Source organism: Fundulus heteroclitus, chromosome 6, assembly GCF_011125445.2.
Source record: "Fundulus heteroclitus isolate FHET01 chromosome 6, MU-UCD_Fhet_4.1, whole genome shotgun sequence".
Lineage (NCBI taxonomy): Eukaryota > Metazoa > Chordata > Actinopteri > Cyprinodontiformes > Fundulidae > Fundulus > Fundulus heteroclitus.
This window is the reverse complement of record NC_046366.1, coordinates 27,528,888-27,549,150: the sequence shown is the minus strand read 5'-3', so window position 1 is coordinate 27,549,150 and position 20,263 is coordinate 27,528,888. Positions and strand designations below refer to the sequence as shown.

The 20,263-nt window shown below is 41.3% G+C and overlaps 1 protein-coding gene across 13 annotated transcripts in view; it reads right to left on the bottom strand.

Annotated features, from left to right (window-relative positions):
- The window catches only part of LOC105932254 (protein tyrosine phosphatase receptor type M), a 263,775-nt gene that overhangs the window by 128,216 nt on the left and 115,296 nt on the right, over positions 1-20,263 (bottom strand). The gene's annotated exons all lie outside the window — the stretch shown is intronic.

Genomic DNA, 20,263 nt, shown 5'->3' with positions numbered 1-20,263 from the left:
TACCCGTGCAAAATGATGAACTTTCAAAGCTGTTGCCGCCTCTGAAAAGGCTGAGGACTGCCAAATCCGGTCACCGTTACTAACTTGGTCTCACAGAAGCTCGGCACACCAAGACATCACAGGTCTGTTGGTGGAAACCCCCCCCCCCCCGGCAGGAGGTGTATCATCCCTTCAGAGCGTGATGGTTGCCTGCTTTCTCTGCCTTTTCCCCATTCTCCTTTCCATCTGGCCTCAGTGGCGGTCAGCTATTAGCGCCACACTGATACAGAGTAAGCCAGCTTGTCGGTCCAGGCAGGAGACAACACCCGCTGCCATCCTATCACCTCTAATCACATACGCTCCGTGTCTCCTTGCCTTTTCGCTTTGACTGTTTCAATTTTCTCCTCTTTCCTTCTCCTCCATCCCTTTTTTTCTTCTTCTCCTCATTGCCTCTCTTTTCTTTCAACCTGCCCATCTCGCCGTTCAGTTTTCGTCTCATTCTGCACCCCCCCTCCCCCCTCCCTCCTCCCACTCTTCTTTACGGGGAGGGAGAGCAGACCGAGCACAAGGTAATGGGATCAATTTCCATTCCAGGTTAAATTTGCAGTCCATTTCTCTGGAACTTAACACTTTACCACCTATTAGGAAGAGCCAGGGCTCAATTTCCCCATTCCCCAGGAGACACAGTCCAGCGATTCAGAGGCACCCACGGCAGCCATGTTTAACATTCTGGAGGTAGGTTTTGAGGGGTAGGGAAGAGGTTAGACCGGTCTGGGGCTCCAGCGGACTGCTCATTTTCGCAGAGGCTTTAAAAGCGAGCGAAAACCTGCAAACAAGAAAGACAGCTTCGCCTGAATCTGCAAAAAAAGGCTTCATTTTCTGAAAAGGGTCCTACGTCTACTGAAAGCGCAGTTAAGAAAAAGTCCCGTCAAACTAAGCCTTTCAACTGCGCGTGTTAGAGGGAAAGACGAGAGCGCCTCATTGAATTAAAGATTGAACACTTGTAGATTTCACAAGGAGAGGACGTGATATCTCCTGTGCTTTTATAGAGCAGATGAAATAGCATTAGAGGAAAAGGCTGTTAAAGACAGATCGGGAAAAAAAGATCTGAACATGCAGCATTATAGAGAATGAAGCTTACGACGAGGGGATAGATGAAAAGCCTCCTCCCCAAAGTAAAACTACAGGAACTGTTCATATAGGTCAGCAAAATGTGCAACAAATGGCAAGAATGTTTGCCTTTGGGGTTTTATTTATAAAGAGAATATGCTGACATCAAGTTCCAGTTAATAAACAAATGGTTAGATCTCATCTTCTATTGTAACTTAAGAGACATATACATTAGTATCCATGCCTCTTGAACTTCTGCAAATTTTGTCACATTATAATCACAAACTTCTATGTGTTACATTGGGATTTCATGTAATAGACCAGTGCAAACCAGTGTATAATTGTAAGGTAAAAAAAAAAGGAAAAGCATGGTGTAAATATATAATCAGCCCTTTATATTCCAATGCCCCTAAATAAAGTTCAATGCAACCAACTGCCTCCAGGAAGCACCAGCATAGTAAATACAGCTCATCTGCGTGTGATTTAAATCTGTGTGAATCCAGCTGTTCTGTGAAGGCCTCAGGAGCTTTTTAAGAGAACATTACTGCTCAAACCGCATAACGAAGACCAAAGAAAACAGCAGTTCAGACGTAAAGCAAGACATGGCTGTCCTGTTAAACTGAGAATTAATCAGATAAGCAGACAAGAGGCCCATGGAAACTGTGGAGGAGCTGCAGAGATCCAAAAGTTAGTAGGCAGAATCTGTCAGAGAGACGTCTATTATTTATGCACAAATTTGGCCTTAATTGAAGTAGGGCAAAAAAAAAAAAAAAAAAAAAAAAAAGAGGCCAATTTTGAAACCAGGCAATAAGTGGTGCCATTTGCATTCAGTCACGCATGGGGCAAATCTGACAAAACATCTTGAAGAAGGTGGAAAGCATAATTACACTTCACTTTTAACACTGCATTCATTTAGAAACACGTGACTCGATGATGATGCACGGGGGAGGCAGCATCATGCTATGGGAAAGCTTTTTTATAGGAAGCAAAGGAAATCTGGTTAGAGGAGCGATCCTAAAATAAAACACTGAGATGCTGCTACAGAGTTGAGACACGGTGGATCACCTTTGTGAAAGACCCTAAATATACATGCATGAAACCACCATGAGATAGTTTGGAGCACACATTTGACTTTGCTAGACTGGCCCAGCCAAGTTGCAGACCTAAATCAGATTGAGAACCTGTGGCAAGACTTGAAAGATGCTCAGAGATGGTCTCGATAAAATCTGAGAGAGCTGGAGCGATTTGGCAAAGGAGGGAATGGCAAATTGTTCAGTTGTCAGATGCAGAAAGCTGGCCAGTCACATAAATTATAAACAATGCCAATGAATGGAATTATTTGCATTTAATCGCAGCGCACTCTGAAGAGATTTTGCCTAAAAAAAAAAGCTGGCAATAAGCAAACAGGCCTCTTCAAATTGATTACAATGCTGGGGCAAAGCCATCCAGAAAATAGAAGTTTAAACCCCCTTTATTTGTGGAACTATCTGCTGGCTGCACCCAGTAGGCAATGGTTACACTAAAAGCACAGAGAATTGCAGGGTGGCCAAGCTCAGAAATCAAATTAATCCAGACGCTCTGAAAGTGACAAACGCGCCAAAGTGTGAACCTCAAGCAGTCGTGCACAAGCGGCTGACGGAGGGGAGGCCAATCCTGGAGCGTTCAGCAGGAATGTCACACTTCCATCGCCGTGGAACATCCATAGATTTCGTCCACTGAACTCCAATTTTAGCCCATGGAGAGATGCCAGAATGGAAAGCACTTTTGCAAAAAAAAATATAAATCACACTTTTGCAAAGATACAATCAAAGAGGGAGCAAGTGCTTTGTCAAACAAAGAATAAGAAGAATGCCATTACATAGAGCAGAATTTTTATTAGTTTCTGGAACATTAGGTATTTTCTTCTCATCCCTGGATGCACAAGTAAAGCGATGCAGGTACTTAAAGTAAAACTGTTCATTTCTTTAAGCTGCTCTTGTGATTTTTCTACAATCTCTGTGTGGAGTTTTGTGGAGAAAAAGGCTAATTGTTAGCTGCCCTTGTTGCTCCCTATAGTGCAAATGCCAGCTGTCTGAGGGAGGCAGTAAAAAAATGCGAGGATCTGCGCCGGGTGCCCAAACACAACGTGCAACCCATGACTCAGAATGACATCATCTGTTTGCATGAACAACAAGGTGTCTTGACTGCTTCGGAGACTGGTCATGGTTACATTTTTTTATTTTTATTTTTTTTTTTTAAAGAAAAGAGGAAAAACAACCTCCCCCTCCTCCTGCTCTCCCTAATCTGAAATGAATGTGTCACTCTGAAGTGGCTCGTATCCTTTTTAAATCCCTTCTGTGCCAAAAATGCAGCTATTTTCTAATAGGCCCATAACCCCGTGAATGACAAGTGATGAGATGAGCCTATTACCACAGACTACTGTGACTCCTAGTTTAGTTTTATTAAGCGAACAGTAAGAAGCTTTGGTAAGGGGGAAATCACGGGCAGAAATCACAACAGAATAACAGAGCCATCACAGAAAAGCTCATGGCATTTTTTTTTATTTTTTTTTTATTTTTTTACCAAAGCTCATCACACAATGACGGCAACATTGGGATGAAAGTACTGAAAATATGACTCCAATATCTCTCCAGTATGGCAGATCTTTCCAGTGGACCAGACCCATAATAATAGCTATGAAAGCATCACTTGGAGCAGGAAATTACCGTGGTCCATCTTACGCCGGGGAAAGCGCAGAACGAGACCCGGCGAGAGCCAGATTGTTATTCTGGTCAAATTATCACCTGGACGTAATTGAATAATTTGAAGATGACATTTACATAGAACCATTAGTCATTTTTTTGTTTTCCTTTCGTCATTACAGAGTGACATTTAAAAAAAATAAAATGTTTTTAGAACTTATCAGCGTGCCATTGTCCGCTGCTAATTAGATTGTCCCCCCCCTGCTTATGGGCGCGTACCAGCAGCGGAGATGATGTGGTTTCATAAAACATAAAACCAAAACAACAAATAACTGCATGTTGCAACTGCATGTCCTACTAGGGGCTTCAAATGGGGCACTTAGCCCCTGGGTAGAGCAAGACATTAGTCCTGGATGAAAGGAAACAAATTGGGCATGTCTGGAGCGCAGCCACTTCACTAGCAGACAAGTGTGTGTGTGTGTGTGTGTGTGTGTGTGTGTGTGTGTGTGTGTGTGTGTGTGTGTGTGTGTGTGTGTGTGTGCATAAGGGGAGAAATGTGTGTTTTCCTGCGTGTTTAAAGCCTTATAGGACTAAAAGAGTTTCCATACGTGTGCTCAGCGGCACGCGTCTGGTTTTCTCAGCATCTTTCCAGCCCCGTATGTTCAGAGGAGAGAATCGCTTTATCAGATCTTCCTCGGGCTTTACTGCGTGCGAATTGTTCGGAAAGCCAGGATCTTTATCAGATCCGCATCGATTGGGAGCAGAAAAGCCTGGCACTGGCGTACGGGCTTCCATTCCCCGGCTCAGGAAACAGACCCCGGGAGGAGGGGAAGAAAAGACGACAATGATTAGAAACCCCAAGCAAGTCAATGCGGCTCCAAAGCCTAGTTGCCATCTCATCAAGATGAAACGGCGCTTTAGCTGAGGAGGAGAAGGAGGGAGCGCTTGTTATCTGGAGAAAATAAAGAAATGCTTTTACTCTCACAAAAATGGTACTGAGACGGTCAGATTGCTTACCCAGGAATGTTTGCTTGTTTTTTTTTTACTCATAGCCACGGCTGTTGAAGGTAGACCAGAAACAATAAAGATGATGGGGAAGATTAAATTTAAAGTTTAAAAAATGTTTTCATGTTAAGTGTTGCCCTCTAAGCTGTGCTGTCTGTTATTGCCTTCACTTATCTCTCTCACTGCTTTGTGTTTCTGGGCGAGCTGGGCGGGCTTGGCAGGCGAGCACATTTGTTTGCCTCTTCCTATTACATCTAAAGTGATGGTGCTGCAGACCACTGAGGTAATGACATGGGTCTCACACTTAGGAAATCATTTTCATATCCCAGAAAAGCGGGCAATAATGATAGGTCTTGATAACCGACAATCAAAGCTCCATCAACCTCCTAGAGTGCTTGTCTACGCAATCCTCTGGAGAAAGAGAAAGACGAGGGACAGGAGGACTAACGTAGAAGTTGTGTGTGTGGGGAGGGGAGGCTAAAAGGGAGAAATGAAGAAAGTCAGTTTCATTTGCCATAGAAGGTAATTTTAAGTGATCATTTGAAAAGTGGGGGGGGGGGGAAAGAAATGTGAATGCAACACTTTTCCATTAGGTGACTTAAAAGGGGGCTGCCGATTCCTGTCAAAGATCAAAGTGTAGGTGATGGTGCCTTTAGCTGTGACTCAGTTGAGAAAGTTTGACATTCCTAAAAAAAAGATTATTTATCACCATATTCCGTGTTTTTAACGCACTCTCATTTATGTGTGTGAAGTAAAAGCCTGTCCATACATTTTTTTCCCCTGCATTAATGTGTGAACTATGATAAAACGATAGTGATATATATTCCGGCCTAACTTATGAGAAAGGGTCGATTTAGACCTTCTATATACAGGTAAGGTGAAGAGCCAATGATAAGAGTTGCTCGGCGCTGGACCGATCATGTGGCTGGAACAGAGCCACACAAGTCTAGGTTGACCAAGAGACGCGTTAATATTTGTGTCGGTCTAGCCTAAAGGTAAGAGGTTGGACAACACTGGGAAAAAAAAAAAAAAAAAAAAACAAGCGTCCAAAAAGCAGACAGAAGACACAGCAAATGACAATACTGACGAGAAAGGTCCGATCAGCTCAGTCGTGTGAGGTGTTTCAGGTATTTACAGTCAGACAGAAGCCACAATAGCATGCAAGTCAGGGAACACCGCCAACCTGTTTTACCCCCTGAACCAGTATTTGATATCAACAAAAGGATATGTTCTCCAGTAATATTGAAGACTATGTTTAAATATACTTCGTTTAGCTATCCAAAACAGTTGTATAATGTCTGATGACATGTTAGGTCTGTGGAAATAAACATTTACAACAAAAATGATGTTCTGATATCTTCAAGTCTCCTGAATACCAGGGAACATTAAAGACAAAAATAATGATTTGAATAATGTTATGAATAATGTTACATATCATATTTACCTACAGGAATCTGGGGAACAAGAGATGCAGTATCTCAGTCTGACATTCCTTGTTAAAGAAAATAAACGGTGAGTTGTGATGATAAATCATTTACCAGGTTTCACACTCTGTTCTTTGGTGGTCATCTTTATGAACCTTTGCGAACAAAGATCACGTGTGGCATTCCTCAGGGCTCCAGTCTTGGACTACTTTTGTTCAAAATGTATATGCTCCTCAGAGCTTGAATATTGAAACAACTCTCACCTGATGACACACAACTTTATATTTCTGTCGCCACGTGACCACAGTTCATTACAGGCACTGAGCACATCCATAATATCAATTTTGATGAGTAAGAATTCCTCCAGTTTAAGGCAGAAAATAGAAAACGTATTGATTTTGGCACCAAAAACACAGAATTAGAGCTCAGCACTCCACTAGCCACAAAGCTTGTAAGATATATAGGTTTTGTTGTGATATCAGATCTAAATGTGAACATGCTGATAAAGGGCAATATTAAACCAGCCGACTAAAATCCTGCTACAATATGCAATTGTAACTCAAAAGATAACTTTGGAACAGCTGAATTTTACCCGTTTTTCAAAGCTAATTTATAATAGGATTTTCTCAGAATATAATACAAAAAAAAAAAAAACCTCTTCTTATTTTTCCAGGAACTTCATTTCATAACATGCAAAGATGAATTTACAAGTACAAAACATTTTTTTTTCCCCTTTTGATGTGCTGCTTCAGATGGAAAATTGCTGGTGGGACATGCATTTTATTCTTACGCGCCTTTTGCCAAATGTGCTTCATATCCAACTAATGCTGATCAAGTCTTTCAAACAGAAAAGATGTCTTTGAGGCATTCATAGACTCTTTTTTTTAAATCTGAAAATGTATGTGGGTAGATATGTGAAGGAGCGCAGGAGGACTGAAGAATCAAAGGGAGAATACAAACGTTTTAGCCGCTATCAAATGTAGCACATCAAATGGGGCCTTTGGGTTAAAGCATGTCATAAAGGATAACTCTTTAAAGCCTTAAGAGCTAATGTATAGGACTTCAAGTGTTCCAACATTTACCTCTGCACCTATTATAAAGTCAGAGACAAATGCCTGCGCTTTGTGACACACGTACACCTCACAGGCGTGGATAATCACAAGGATTTATTGAATGGTAGAGGGTGCTCCTCACTCTATCAAGTCTTTTCTTTATAGGCCTTGTGATGAATGAGACTGCAGTGATGGGTAAGGATAAGGGGCAGAGGGGGCAACAAAGCCCTGGATCAAATGGAAACCACAGAATGAGCACTGCTACCGGACATGGCTCGGCTGCCGCCATGTCAGATTAACCCCCTGAAGCTGTAGGGGGAGGAGAGCAATGGGTGAACGTTTTTTTTTCCTCGCAGTACAGAAAAGATATGGAGGGTTAAAGTGTGAGAGAGAGAAATAAAAATCACGCTCTACCAGCTAAGGTGATGCATAATAAGACTGCCAAGTCATTGTATATTAGTGCTTGCTCAGAAACATCTATGGTCCTTAGACCTAGTTTGACATTTTACCAACGTTGTTTTTGCTAGATCTGTCATACCAGCAGGCCATAAATGCCCAGAATAGGACAGAGATGTTAATTTGCTTTGTTATGATTTAGTTGTTTCATACATGTTGCCTGATAGTGTGTGCCTGTTGCCTGACACTTAACCCTATCAAGAAGGTTTCTAGTTCATAGTACTATGAACTATGAACCACAGGCTATTATAGGCCCGTTTACACTACACTTTTTTAACCGAGCCGAGACCAGTCCGAGCTCGGTAACCGAGATAACTCTTGTGTGTAAATGGTCAGCAGACTGAACTGGACCGCGCTAAACATAACCGGACCGCGCTAACTGCAGACCAGTTCCCTAGTAGGTCTCAGACTGTTTTTTTTTTTTTTTTATCCCGGTTATCTGATAACGAAGAGCGCATGAGCAGACCGCGTCATCCCCTTACAGTCAGCTGACTGTCCGCGGTTTTTTCGCCGTGTCTGGCTGCACGTCCCGATTCACACTCCATTCAGACAAATTTCAGACATTCATAATAATACTAGCTTCCTTACTGTGCCACACGGTTTCCAGTGATGATTCTGCTTAGCAGTATGATTAACCTCAGTGTCTGTTTCCTGCATCTGTAAATCCTTATTAGACGTTCGTTTGTCTTATCCACGTCCCAAAAGCCGACTCTGTCCTACCATAACTTCCTGAATGTTACGGGCGCCGCCGTTTTGATTTGCTCGGTCCCGCCTTCAATCCCAGAGAGCAGCAGTACCGCAGATCGTCACTAGGAGGCAAGGAGCAACCAAGGAACCGGGATAGTGTGGTGTGTAAACGGTCGTCTTGGCTTGGTTAACTGATCCAAGCTCGGACTGGTCTCGGCTTGGCTCGGTTAAAAAAGTGTAGTGTAAACGGGCCTTATAAATAACCCCTTTTATCCTAGAACGAAAACCACACAACACAAGTTTAGACTGTTCTATAGAAGAGGACAGACGATAAACCCAAACGGAGAGCTTTTACTCCCTGACAGTCTGGGATCATCTGCGCTGGGCTTCCTCTGTTCCTCTGCCTTTATTGTCACACAAAGAATGGTCAGGAGAATTCAGGAGTTTACAACATGGGGGTTGAAAAACAAAGAAGGGAGCAAGTTTTATTGTGGGTGATGATCAGTCACCAGCTTCATGCATAGATGGATAAGGAAGACATTACTTATCTGGGAGAACCATTTGTTCTCCCTGTCTAAGGTTAAAAACAACATAACCTTCCTGAAATAAAACTCTTAAAACAAACCAAATGCCTGTAACTTGATAGAAATAAAATGATTACATTCATATTTCTCCAACACTTCTTGTTGAATTATCAAGGAGTATTATCAAAACACAACGGAAACATGCTATCTGCACAGAACTTTAGCAAACTAATCGACATCAAAACATCATCAGCAGGAGTCAGACACAAGTTTACTGCAGACTACTATCTTGTGTGTCAAGTGACGTCATTCTTGATAAATACAAATGAATGAATGAATGATGAATGAATGAGGTTTACTGTCAGGATGTGTAGCATTGCATACGTCTACCAAATTAGAAAGGAGTTGTACCCATAACAAAAAAAAACCTGCCTAACAGATACAGTAACAAGTATAAACTCAACAGGCCCAAAGGAAAGCAGGAACAAAGTATAAGCTTATTTAACCCTGATCCTTTCTCCACCGCCCAGTACCATAAAACGCGCACACACACACCTACCCATCCACATACGGAAACCCAAAACAACAAAAAAAGAAAGAAAAGATTCAGTGATAACACCCTAAGACTAACCCTTCTTCTTTGTACTTCTTAAGAATCCTACTTTATACAACTTCTTACTCCGGATCATGCTTAGACATCGGCAGAGCTCCACACTTAAGCTGTTCCACAACCTCAACCCGCAGACAGAAATACAGAATGAATTTAATGTTGCACACACATATAGGTGTTTGAAATTCAATTCCCCCGCTAAAATTATAACCCCATCACTATTAAAAGAACACTTTGTTTTAAAATGTTACTAGGTAAAAGGAACATTTATTCCCCTGATCATCTCTTAATCGCCGCAACTGCCATAAAGCAGCAAGTGGAAATTTTGTCCTTCAAGGTTGATTAGCAAGAAGCTGGGAGAATCCCAAACAGACTTGAGCAATGGAAGAAGGTGGTTTGGTGTGATGGATTACATTTTCTTCATTAGCATCTGGAGGGCCGGAAAGATCGAGCATTCGTCATGTTGACTGGTAAAAAAATCTAAACCACTCATCAAAAACTGTTGGTGACAGATATCACTTCATACCTGCAGCGTTTTAGAGTAGTCCGTGCCTTAGAAGGGTCAGGACAGTTTAGGCGGTGAGAGTGGAACAAAACACACTATTAACCCAATTATCCTAATAGATTATTGGGTTGGGACCTGGCATGGCCTAATGCCCCTTCCTAAATGACTCGGATCAGGTCAGAGAAATGTAGGTCGGGACATCCCTAGTCACAAATGTTTTCTCCTAATAAGTTTTTCACACAGGGCTTTGAAATAGTAGTTAAAACCACTGAAAATTATGAGAATATAATTCAGCCTGTTGTTTACAAGATAGGACCCGTGCTGGAGTGTGGAGGCGATAAGCCCACCAAGTAATATCAGTTAAGTTTTCCACAGCAACCTTGGGTTATTCATGTGATACGAGGCTTGTTATATTGAATGGTTTAAAATGTCAAGTTGAAGCTCTTTTAATCACAGTCCACTGTGACGAAGATACAAATAAACATGCCAGGTGTCTTTAAAGGGGAACTGTGAGTGTGAAAATGCTCAGCGAATGAAAAGAATGGAACAGCCAGTCGATGGGAAGAGTGGAGAAGATGGTTTAAATCTTTTGTCCATTTTGCTTCCACCTATATGCTGTGCAGCGACCGGGGGTCAGGATGACAGGTAGATTGCGCCGCTTCACGATCTGTCACAAAAACATGGCCACACACCCATCCCCGCGCTCAGACCTGTGTTTTTTGCTTCCCGCTATGCTTCCTGTGGGAAATAGGCTGTCGTTTTGAGCTTTCAACAGGAAGAACACAACTCCTCATTTACAGACGGCGACACAATCTCAACAGGAGCAGCGGGAGGTTACTGAGGTGATTCTTCAACTTCAGCCTGTCGCAGATGGCTTCGTGTGCCGCGATCATTTGTCGACCAAAACCTCGGTGTGTCACACTCAACTCGGGGTGTTGCCCACAGTGTAAATCAAAGGGAGGCTCTTGACTTTGTAAAATGGTTGCCGCATTTTTCCGATCCTCCTACTCGCACGATATATGGGATCCGAGATCGAGCCATCCAGGTGGGGGGGTGGGGTGGGGGACGCAGGGAATAAATCCAACAGCCTTTCCTGACAGTCATGTCCTTTTGTGGAGACGTAGACAGGGAAATGTTCAAGAGTTAGGAGTTATTCAACCAGACTGAATGAGCGCTTGTTGGATGCCCGGGAAGGGGAATTGGACATCTATAATTCAGGAAAAGGATGAAGAAAATCTGTGACAAAAATTACAGCAGATAGGCCATGAATAATTAAACATAGAGAATAGAAACGCTTACAGACCTTGAGAGGGATTTCAGTTCAAATTTTAAAAACATCTAAAAAAAGGGATGTAGCAAAGCCTGACAAAACTGCTATTTATCACCCTACTGAGGCTTAAGAATAGACATTACAAACAACCTCAATGATAATTGTTTATGAAGAGCTGAGGAAGCAGCTCTAGAATTAAATTTTTATTTATGTGGATGTCACCGGAGCATCACAGTAGCTTATATGTTCTCAAAGTCTCAGTTCCTTGCTGTTAGGGGAATATATAGATGGAGGTGAGGAAAATAATTATAATGGAACCACTATAAATGCAGAGTCTCTCACCGTCGCTTTCTCATTTCTTTTCAACAGCAGTTGTTTGAAGCCATGTCCTTGAGAAGAACACAATTTGTCTTTGGCAGAGCCAATATCATAGAACACAATTCACCATTCTACTTTGGTCTGGCTGTGATAAAAAGACTTTTATTGTGGTCTCCTATAACCTTCCTGCACACCACAAACTCAATCTACCCTGTTTTCTCTGACTGACAAAAGAACACAAATTCAATTGGGCTCAAACCAAGGCTTCTCATTCACCTTGCAATAGACAATTTTTAAAACCCTACAGGTCACATGACTGGCAGCTATTGTGAGTGACAAACCCGGCCATTGTTATCCGAGATGGTAAGGTGAAGTGGCTTTTCATTCCCAGCTCAAGGCAATAATAGTGTTAATTAGGTATATGCTTGGGAAACAATTCCCTCTCCTCCTGCCTCCAGACAAACATATGTACTCAGTCACCATCTTTACAAATGAGCAACTATTATAACGATAGATGGCAAGGAAGCAGCGCTCTAGATGTACAGGAGCTTCCGGAGGTCATCAGGTACGAATAGATGATTTGGTCCAAATGATCAGTTTAACTTTCCTGAAAGAAAGTCAAGGTTTTGTTTAGAGGGCGATGTGCTACTTCACGACAGTCACAAATGTAGTTCTCCCCTTGAAATGTGTTGTTTTGATTGGTGATTATTCATTCTTTCATTTGTCTATTAATCTATAAAGCACTTTAAAGGGGAAAAATCATGTAAAATCCACTTTTTTTTTAGCCCTTATATATTTTTTGTCCTGCACTGGGAATCTCCAACAATGCAGGAAATTGGAGTTTAGGCTGCATCCGAAAAACGTCTTTTGGGAAAAGACTTTAGCCAGAAGGGAGTCAGCGGTTGCCATGAAAAGTGCTGTCCGAATAGTGCAGTTAGTAGAGAAGGAGGTAGGAAATGGAGCTTGTATGCTTCCTCTCATAGCTCCTTTAGCTTAGGAACCTCTCAAGGTCCCTTATCGGCATTAAGGAACTATAAGAAATCCCACAATCCTTTGCATGACATGACATATAAGCACAGCCCACTTCACGGAAATGAATAAAAATGTCCGAAGAGATTTACCATTCACCACCATTTACCCTTTAGTATATTACATGACTTATTGGTCATTTATGTGGACAAGAGGCCTCTGGCCATCTCTGCTTTTGTTGCCTACAACAAATAAGATCCAAACAATGGTGTAACAGCACAGTTTTTAAATCAAAGGAAGCAATAAAATCGCCACCTGTGATATGATGAAATGCATAATTTATATATACAAGTGGTAACAATGAAAATGAAACTGATCATTTGTTTACGTAGTACACATAATTTACTTTGCATATAATGCATATACACAATTTTCTGTTAAAAACAAAACCTATTCCTTAAATTAAAACAATTAAAATAAGTATAACAAATTGATTGCCAGGATGTCAACTTTGTTTTAAAAGCAATCGGACCAGTTACTGTTAGAACTAGAACGTCTGTATAAGTCTACATGCCTTCATATATTTTGGTTTGTGTAATGGAGAGCTTCAGTTATCGCTACATTTGTCTAATTTGTGTGTTTTGAAGTTGAAGGTTGTAGGCGTCAGAGTTAAAGTCTGTCCAAAGTTAGCACAGCAGTCTGAAGCTCCTTTCCTATCCACAATAGTGTTCTTACTGTTGACCCCATAAAAGGTCAAGGAACAGCAGCTGGGAGCTTTAAATACACGTTTTCGGATGAAGCCATAGTCGCTCCAGGTACTGCGTAGATATCTTTATATTCTGTTTTGGTCATATTTTTAAACTGATCAGTTTTCTCTGTTCTCCATTACATTTTTCAGAACAACTACGTCATAGAATTTGTTGTGGAGCTACTAAACAAGATCACTGACTTCTGGCTTACCAGTTTCACGAATCCAGCATTTTTATGTTTTTACTGCGATTTTGTAGTTTAAACTCAAGAATGCCAAAGCTAAAAGTGTATCAGTGAAATTGTTCAGTTCTTGGGTGTGTTGACCCACACAGTTCATTACACCCTACCGCAGCCTTTTAAAAAAAAAAATGGCCGAATGGGGTGGAGTGGAATGCTCTGCGACCTGGAGGGGGCGTGGTGGGAAGTGCCTCCTTTGCATTTAAAGAGACAGCAACAAAACGAGTTGCTCTCAGACGCAGCTCGGAACAGGGGCAAAAGAGACATTGTGGGGCAACAACAACGAGGAATTCAGACCAACGTACTGCAGTTCCACTTTACACAGACCATAACAGAAGGATTGAAATGTGAAAGTAAAGGAGAAAACATTAAAACATCCAAATGCATAACAAGCATTTGGATGAGGCAGACACCCTATCTATTTTTCCTTTTTGACAAAGCTTATAGTTAGAGTGGCTCATGTTACCCTGAGCTACCTCTATAGTTGTGCTGTGATAGGCCTAGGCTGCTGGAGGACATCAGGGTCTAATTTTCTCACTCTACTGATTTCTACTGTTCTTCAGTCTACTGTTCTCCAGTTTTGCATTGTATTACATTGAAATGACTGTCGTCATTTCAGCTTTTAACTTTTTGCTCTCTCTCTTTTTCTTCATAGTAGGTAAACCTGGTCTGGCGTTTTGTTAACTGTGACATCATCCAGAGAAGACGGCTCACCAGCTACTACCATCTAATGTAGAACAGATTACTGGATCAATGTGTGCTTCTGTGCTTTTTTGTCTCTCTTGTTGTGTCTGCTCTGTCTTCTGTAACCCCCAGTGGGTCGAGGCAGATGACCGTTCATACTGAGCCTGGTTCTGGTTCTGCCGGAGGTTTTCCTTCCCGTTAATGGGGAGTTTTTCTTCCCACTGTCGCTTCATACTTGCTCAGTATGAGGGATTGCAGCAAAGCCATGTACAATGCAGACAACTCTCCCTGTGGCTCTACGGTTCCCAAGGAGTGAATGCTGCTTGTCGGGACTTTGATGCAATCAAATGGTTTCCTTATATAGGACATTTTTGACCAATCTGTATAATCTGACCCAATCTGTATAATACGATTGAACTTGATTTTGTAAAGTGCCTTGAGATGACATGTTTCATGATTTGGCGCTATATAAATAAAATTGAATTGAATTGAAAATCAGGGGGGAAAAAACTCAAAAAGATCACAGAAAACAAAACAATTCAGTTAAAGAGAACATGCCAAGGAAAATAAAAAGCACTTCTGAACAAATGTGTCAAAAATTTGCCTTTAAAGAGACCTGGTCAGCCCAACGTTTGGAACATCCAATCAAGGCTGACTGGACGACCGGTTCAGCTGACCTTCCTCAGACCGGTGTGAGCTGCAGCAGGTATTGTATGGGCCTTCCCATCCATCCATCCATCCATCCATCCATCCATCCATCCATCCATCCATCCATCCATCCATCCATCCATTCATCCATCCATCCATTGCATTTCAATAGACAGAGAGAACGAGTTTTTAAAGTCCTGAACTAAACTGGCAGCGTTTCAGTGTTCAACAAAGGTTAAACTTAACCTATGAATTTGCAACAACTGACACATTATTGAGATATGAGAGAGATGTGAGGTGCAGCTGCTTTGTATAACCTAGTGCAGAGCTCTAGCTGTTCTCACGTCATGCCGTTAAATCTTCTAGTCTTTCAAATGGGTTCTTGACATACTAAGTATATATTCAAAAGAGGTAATTTTTTTCTGCAGACTGCACTTTTAAAAGACCTCTTTGGCATTTGAACAATATAATAAAAAGAAACGGCACCATTTACATTGGTGCCGTTTCTTTTTCTCTGGCAGTCTCTCTGGCAGGTATGTATTTTTAGGGATTGAAGGCGTTAAATAGAAAAGTCGGTTTTATTGGTGTATGTACAGTGCAGTGGAAAGGTATTTGCCTCTTTAGTTTCCTTCTGCTTTGCCCTTTTTTGTAACACTCAAGTGTTTCAAATCATCAAAGAAGTTTTGATATCAGACAAATAAGCCGAGTAAATAAAACAAATGCAGTTTTAAGTGATTGTTTAAATTATTAAGTTAAAATGTTATCCAGATTATCCTGGCCTCATGCAAAACACAATTTCCCCCTAAACCTAAAAAAAATAATAATAATAGGTTGTCTACATGATGTCTACATCATCTGTCATTGACTATTTGTCCCACTTTTCCTTGCAGAACTGTTTGATTTCAGCCACATTAGAGGGTTTTCAAGCATGAGCGGCCTGTTTATTTCATGGAAGCATGTCAACTGGATATAAGTCTACTCGTTGTTTACAGTTTTTTCAGCCTTCAGCGGCGGGCTCTGTGCTTCATATCATTGTCCTGCAGCATATCCTGAATGCAGAGGGTAAAGTCGTAAACCGATGGTCAATAATTTGTCTTTTGGGTTTGCTTACCAACAAACATTCATTGCTTGGACAATGCAAGTGATTAAGGTCCCAAAGCAGCAATGCAGTAGCCTCGTGAGACCATCCTGATCTCGCGAGCTTTCAAGGTTTCACTCGCAGATCAGTCTGGCTACTTTCCGTTAAAGAAAATTTGGAGCAGTTCACCAAACGAACGTCCAATTAGCGTTGGCTTTGAGGCGGATTGAGATGTGACGCAACAAGAAGATGGACAGTTCAGTCTAAAGAACATGGCGGCTTCAGCCGATGAAACTAGCGTTAGCGTGGCTATCGAGCAAGTTTTATCGGAATTACAGAGTATTTCTTTGCTGAGCTAACGAGGCTTTACCTGCAGCAGCAAGAGTAGCTTGGCTTGTGGTTGTGTTTTTGTCGTCGCTCGTAACAGAGCGACGTTGAATCTGATTGGTTTATTTGGCCCGTCTATCACCAACATAGGCCAATCAGCTAACCAGTATTTTCGCCCCTTCCCAAAATTACTTCAACGGAAGGTTTCCAGATGGATATGCGGAGCAAATCTATCTGGCGGAGTCAGGTAAGCACTGCAGCACCAGACCATCACAAACCACCTTGTTTGACTGTCAGTTTGACAGTTTTTGTGAAATTCTTTTTCAATTTGTTTTTACATCAGATGTAGCAAAGCAAACACTGCAAAGAAGGTCCACTTTTGTCAAGCCTTTCCAAAACTCAAGACGTTTTTGCATATGTGAGACTTGTTGTGGTTTTAACTTTCAAAAAAAGTTGTTTTTGCCCACTTTTTTTCTAATTGTTAAATCTTCAACACTGATAAACTGAGGCCAGCAAGGCCTGCAGAGCTTTAGATGTTCTTTTGTGAGGCATCTATGCGCACTTGTAGCACTTTTGGTAGGATGGTGATTTCCTGGAAGCTTCAGCACTATTCCATGTTTTTTTCTCCTCTATTTGTGGATAAAGTTTCTCAATTTGATTCGCTTAAGTCCAAAAGCTTTAGAAATGGCTTGGTTACCCCTTCAAAACTGATAGATGTCAAGATATTTGTTGCCCATCTGTTCAACAATTTCTTTAAGTCAAGCCATGGTGTGTATTTTTTCACATTGTCAGGGTTTATTGAAGCGACTTCTCGATTCCATGAGCCTAGCTGATGGGGCAACCAGCCAAACTGAACTCAGATTTACAAAAAAAATGCAATTAATCACATGTAATCCATGATTTAGCTAAGGGAAAAAATATTATATTCACAAAAGGCCCGTTGTGATTTTGGCTCACAACGTCTTTTCAGTTAACACATGAAATCAATGTTTGGAAACTAGATTTCCTATTTGCTTCTATTGCTTTTAGATGACAAAAAAGAGAAAAGAAATACAGGAAAATCTGTGATCGGGCAAAGTCAGAGGGCTATAAATAGGAGATATTTATCTGCTCATGGAAGAGTCAGTTTTTAGTATGATTCACATGCTGCAATGGTCAAGGCAAAAGTGATAAAAGTATTAAAAAAATAAATAAAATAAAATAAAAACATGAATAATACTGACAGGCAGAGGAACGCTTCTATTATTTATTCCATGTAGCTCATTTTATCCAAAATAATGTCACTGAGATCCTACTAGGAAAAACTGAGCTACTTCTGCTATCTCAATGCTGCCAGAAAGAGGTTCCATTATTATTTGCGTCAAAGCAGTTATGACTAATTAACTAGGAAAATAAATGCGAATAACTAACCTCGGTGCAGGGAACGAAATTGTGCAGCTCCTCCCCGTTCTCTGCTGTCATGCATAAGTGTTTAACAGAGGGATGATCCCTGATTAATGCCGATTCCCTTGTGTTTAATAGCACTCGGCGCAGCAGAGTGGCAAAGTGAAAACAAACAGATGAGACTACTCCCACGAGGTAGCAGGGGCGCAGATGGAGAGAACTTATAGATGGAGATGTGCAGTTGGCTGGGGCTGGAGTCTGAGCAGGTGTTTGGACCCAGCATGGACATCATGTATTGCCATTTTCTGAGCACATGAGTGCCAGCGGGAAAGGCTGAGGCCAAAAGGTCGAGGATGAGACACAGGGCAGATTGTGGCAGGCTGTGACAGGCACTTCTAGCAGTGCAAATTTGCTCTCCTGCATCTTAATAGGTTTTGTGTGGAAAACAATAGAGACATTTTCAGACATTTCACATTACAGCCACACGTGTTAGTGTTTTTTGGGGGCTTTTACATGACATACCTACACAAAGTACTGCATATTGGTAAGTGGAAGATAAATAATACACGCTTTAGATAATTTTTCATGAATACAAATTTGAAAAGAATAGCGGTCATATGAATTTGGCCACCCCATCCCAGTTCCTTTGTAGAACCACCTTTTATTGCAATTACAACTAAAAACAAGTTGTCTCCATCAGCTTTAAACATCTAGACCAGGGTTCACCAACATGGTGCCCCCCAGGATCACATGCGGTGCCCACAAGCCTGTTCCAAAAATACCACAACCCACCAGTGAGCTGCATTTAAATGCCATTTTATTCAGTTCCTCTTCCTTTTTGATCATACTTGTATTGATATAGATTTAGAAATGACAAAAGCATTAAAAACACATGTATAATGTACATAAAGCTTGGACTCTTGTAGTTCAAAAGGTCAGTACATGAAGCCCTTCGTATGACACAGTACTGATGAAGTAGCTCTCAGTTTCAAAAAGGTTGGTGATCCCTGATCTAGACACTAAAATATTGGACAGAGCGTGGAGTAAGAGCATCTGTCACAGATTCTGAATTGGATTTCGGGCTGGATTGTGACCTGGCCATTCAAGCACATAAATATGTTTTGATCATTGGATTTTGATATATCTTAATATTTGGGATCATTGTTCTCCTGGAAGGTGAAACTCCATCGTAGGCTCAGTATTGCCCTTTATCCATCTTCCCAACTCTACAAGGCGGGGTAAGGGGGTGATTGCATAGACTAATGAAAAAGTCTGGTTTTTGTTCATCATTTTTCACTGGACCAGAAGGCATGTAGTTGAACTGACTAGAGCGACGCCTGAAATAAGACGGCATTTATTTTGTGTGACGTCATCTCCTGGCTGCTGCCTTGTGAATGTTTTTTCTCTGCTCAGATAGAATAGAGCTGCGCTGTTTTCAAGATGTCAGAGCACAAGTGTACGGTAGTTTTAACGACAAACCGCGAAAGAGATTTCTCTCCTTCCTGGTCGGGACAAATGGGGCTGAGTGCACTGTGTGCAAGGCTGGATTATGTGTTTCTGAGTATGTCAAAGGTGCCACAGATCTTGACGGTTACTTTGATACAGAAAAAGACGATAAGGCTGAGCAAGTTTTTTGTTACACACCGGAACCAAGCACAGGAACCACCTTCTTTTCGATTCAATCAAAGGAGAAGGTGGTTAATTTTCTAATAAAGAGTCATTATATCGACAATTATTATTTCCAGAGTATTTTTTTTCCCCATACTTGGTAGTTTAACTGCAGCTATTTAATTATAAGTCTTCTGTTTATGTGAAAAAGGGTATCATTAAGGTGTTTCACAACTTGACCAACTGTCATTTTTCTTTTTTTTCTTTTTTACAAATCAAAATATTTTCAAGCTGTTGTTAGCATAACAAATCTAATACGTCAATGGACAACACTAATTTGTTAGCTAATAGTGTAGTAGCTAATAAGAGCATGATACCTGAATTAAAAGGTTACAGATCATGTTTGCAAACAAAGGCGCATGCTAACGCTAGTATGTTTTGCTAATGTTAGCATTTTTCAAATACAGCTGCTGCTTTTTGGGCCTAACACAGAAGTGGCCTACACACCAAGCTTCAGGGACAACACATCACCATTTCTTCAGGCATTTTCTAGTTTTCCTCACAGTCCACAAACATGTATCGATCCATTCCAAGTAAAAGGCCCTGAAGTCTGTGATTGTAACGTGAAAACCGCACAAGAATTTGCTTGTGCTGCAGATTCAAATTGCATCTTGAACCTGAGACGTGGGACACATATCTCTCCCCACACACACACGCACATCTAAACTGCAGCTAAGCCTCCAGAAAAGCGGCTGTTTAAGGTACGGTTATCCGTCTTCCCTGTGTGGGCTGGAAATGATCTCTTTATGTGAGATGCTCTTGCAATAATGTTGCTGAAATTCAGAGCACCATGCTGTGATCCCGGGGCACAACCTGAGAAAACTGTGTCTTCCCTTCAAGCAACACTTACAGAGTTATCAAGGACTCTCAAATGGTAAACAACTTCTCAATTTCCCAG